Source organism: Magnolia sinica, chromosome 11 (assembly GCF_029962835.1).
Source record: "Magnolia sinica isolate HGM2019 chromosome 11, MsV1, whole genome shotgun sequence".
Classification (NCBI taxonomy): domain Eukaryota; kingdom Viridiplantae; phylum Streptophyta; class Magnoliopsida; order Magnoliales; family Magnoliaceae; genus Magnolia; species Magnolia sinica.
In genome coordinates this window covers 49,176,602-49,180,160 of record NC_080583.1, presented here as the reverse complement: position 1 = coordinate 49,180,160, position 3,559 = coordinate 49,176,602, and the positions used below count along the sequence as shown (strand labels likewise).

Below are 3,559 nucleotides of genomic sequence, written 5' to 3'. Positions count from 1 at the left end.
TGATTTTTAGCTCTAGTTTTATTTCTCTTAAGTTGCATCTTAGTTTAGCTTTCTTTCCTACATTGCAGTAATTCAATTTATGCTAGGACGTAGATCTCTGAACATAGAACTAGCACCTTTTGATCCTGAAATAGAAAGAACATTTCGTAAAAGATTGAGAAATATTTTATTTGAAATGGAGGACAAGAATAGAATTAAAGCTCTTAGAGATTATTTAGGTCCTATCCAATTTAATTCACCTTCATGCATAGTGTTGCCAGCCACCATAGCAGCACACTTTGAACTTAAACCTGGGGTCATACAATTGTTGCCCTCCTTCTATGGTTTAGATAAGGAGGATCTGAATCATCATGTGAATGAATTCTTAGACATTTTCTCTACCTTTAGGTTCCAAAACTTTTCAAATGATTCGATCTGTTTGCGCCTTTTTCCTTTTTCTTTTAAGGATAAGGCGAAAGCATGGTTGAATTCTCTAGAAGTTGGATCTATCAATACATGGGACCAACTATTTAAGAAGTTCTTAAACAAGTTCTTCCCTGCTCACAAAACTAATGCTCTCCGTAGAGAAATTACTAATTTCGCACAAAAAAAAAGTGAGCACTTTCATGAATGTTGGGAAAGATGGAAGGACTTGCTTCTTAAATGTTCACACCATGGTTTTGAGAAGTGGCAACAGGTTCAATACTTCTATGACAGCCTGACACCCCCAAACCGTTGCATAGTTGATGCCACCAGTGGAGGGTCATTCATGACCAAAAGTGATGTCGAAGCTTGGAATTTCTTTGAAACCTTATGTGAAAACTCCCAACAATGGGACTATTCAAATAGAGGTGAAAGAAATTCCCAACCATAGAAGAAAGGTAATATATATGAGATAGGAGTCACATCAGATCCTTATGCCAAGATTGATAGCCTAAGAAAGAAAGTTGATGCTTTGATGTTAAATAATGGACCTCCATAAACAACTTAAATCGAGTCATGTGTCATATGTTCCAGTCCCGCCCATCCTACGCAGTCTTGTCCATCTGGTGCAACATTTCTGAAATTTCTCTCTGAACAAGTGCATGCTATGAACACTTTTTTGAGAACTGGGAATGATCCTTACTCTGACACCTACAACCCAGGGTGGGCTAGACATCCAAATTTTTCTTGGGAAAAAGGACCACAATAAGGAGGACCATCTGAAAATCCTCCAATGTAACCTTACCCCCAAGTTGGCAGTAAACAACTTCAACAGTTTCTACAATATCAACAACTTTCTTCACAATCAAGGAAACCATCTCTTGAAGATACACTCAATCTGTTTATGCAGAGTTCTCTTCAATTTCAAAAAGACACCCAACAAACTTTACAAGCTAACCAGCGAAGCTTACATGCAAATGCACAACCATTACCAAGATGGAAGTACAGTTGGGTCAACATGCTACCACATTGAGTGAGAGAGAGAAGGGCAGTTCCTTAGCCAACCTGTGGCAAATCAAAAAGGATAGTATGAGATTGACTCTAATTCAAACCAAGAACAATATCATGAGCAAGCCAAATCCATCATTACCCTTAGGTCCGACAAACAGATCAAGAACAAAGTAGAGATATCTAGGGAAGAATCAAATTCCAAATCAGAAGACCAAAATGAAGCTGAGAGACATACTAGTGCGTCCAAAGTCCAAAAGCACGCTGACTCTCCAGGAACCACTCATGTGCCATCCTATGTGCCTAAAGCACCTTTTCCTCAACGTCTGACACCAGTTAAGAAAGGAAACAACTTTAATGATATATTGGACATGTTTAAGCAAGTGCAAATTAACATTCCATTACTTGATGCTATCAAGAAAGTCCCTACTTATGCTAAGTTTCTTAAAGATTTATGCACTCAAAAGCGTAAGTTGAATGTTCACAAGAAAGTCTTCCTTGCAGAGCAACTCAGCTCCATGATTCAATACAACACCCCTCCTAAATTTAGGGATCCAGGAGCTCCCACCATTTCTTGTGTCATAGGAGATCATAAGATTGAGAAGGCATTGCTTGATTTAGGGGCGAGCGTTAATTTGTTGCCATATTCTATATATGAGCAACTAGGACTTGGTGAGCTGAAATCAACTAAAATAACACTACAATTAGCTGATAGATCTGTCAAGGTGCCCCGTGGTGTTATTGAGGATGTGCTAATCCAGGTTGATAAGTTTTATTTTTCAATGGATTTCATCATTCTAGATACTCAGCCTGTTAAGAATCCTACTAGTCAAATCCCGGTTATCCTGGGATGTCCATTCTTAGACACATCCAATGCTATCATAAATTGCAGGAATGGAGTTATGAAGTTGTCTTTTGGTAACATGAATATTAAACTCAATGTTTTCAATACTAGATAACAGCCGTCAGACTCGGATGATATATTTGAAGTGAACATGATTGAGAGTCTAATGCATGACTCTTTCCTTAAATCTTCTGAAGACGCTCTTGAGACTTGTTTAACATATTTTGGAATAGATTTTGACATAGAAAGTTCCATCTAAGAAGTCAATGCATTGCTTGACTCTAATCCTGTAATGGATACTACAAAATGGAAACCTAAAGTGGAACTTCTTCCCCCATCTAAGTCTAAACTGGTCTGGTCTATTGAGAAACCACCCAAACTTGACCTTAAACAATTACCTGAAACTCTCAAGTATGCATTTTTAGGTCCTTCTAAGACTCTGCCTGTCATCATAGCTTCTAACCTTGATAAGGAACGGGAGGGTAAGTTGCTTAATGTCTATATATACATGATAATTGATGTGCATACATTAGCGACAACTGATGTTAAGGGAAAAATCATTTGTGCTTCAAGGGAATTATACATCCTGTGTGCCTGAACAACAACACAGATTGTGCTTTATTTATTGAATTTACATCATTCTGAATTAGGGTGAATCAACAATAAAACAAGGGTTAGGATAATTAGGGGTGGATTCAAAAGTCTTAGTGTTCTCCTTGAGTGAATTTTCCTTCTTGTTCTCAATTATTTTTCATTGATTTTTGTTATTTTACTTAATAACTAGTTAAACTATTTGCTGGATTAGTTAAGAAGAATCATAAAATTCGAATTGTGACAACCAGTCCTTGTGGGAATGATCTCATAATACGTACCGTGTCTACACCTGATTCGTATACTTCGAGTTTAAAATCAATTTAAATCAGGTTGGTTTAAATAAAACATCAACAAGACGAATATTCTTGGATGCAAACTAAGTCTATAAACAGGCTTATGACCTTCCTAAATGTAGGTTGACAGAATATCATTAACTTAATAAAGATCTCCATAGAAATAACAACGTTATACCAGAACCTCAATGCAATGCATGGCCTGGTCCTAATATAAGAGGCCGAAATATACCACCTCAGTTAGGCGCTAGGAGGAAAAGATGAAATGGTCAATTCAACGGCCTAAATGAAAATGATATTAATCACGACATGCTGGTTGTAAGACCCCGTGTGCCAAATAATGACATTTTTAGAAGTCACGTGCCTGGTATACATCTTGCCATGGTTTATAATTACCTCCCATAGGAAACCCCAGACT

General features: G+C 37.4%; 1 non-coding gene across 1 annotated transcript; it reads right to left on the bottom strand.

Moving 5' to 3' along the window:
• Positions 1–553: 553 nt before the first annotated feature.
• Positions 554–660, bottom strand: LOC131219706 (small nucleolar RNA R71). Its single transcript, XR_009158352.1, has one exon. It is a non-coding gene; the product is annotated as a small nucleolar RNA R71 (small nucleolar RNA).
• Positions 661–3,559: the final 2,899 nt, after the last annotated feature.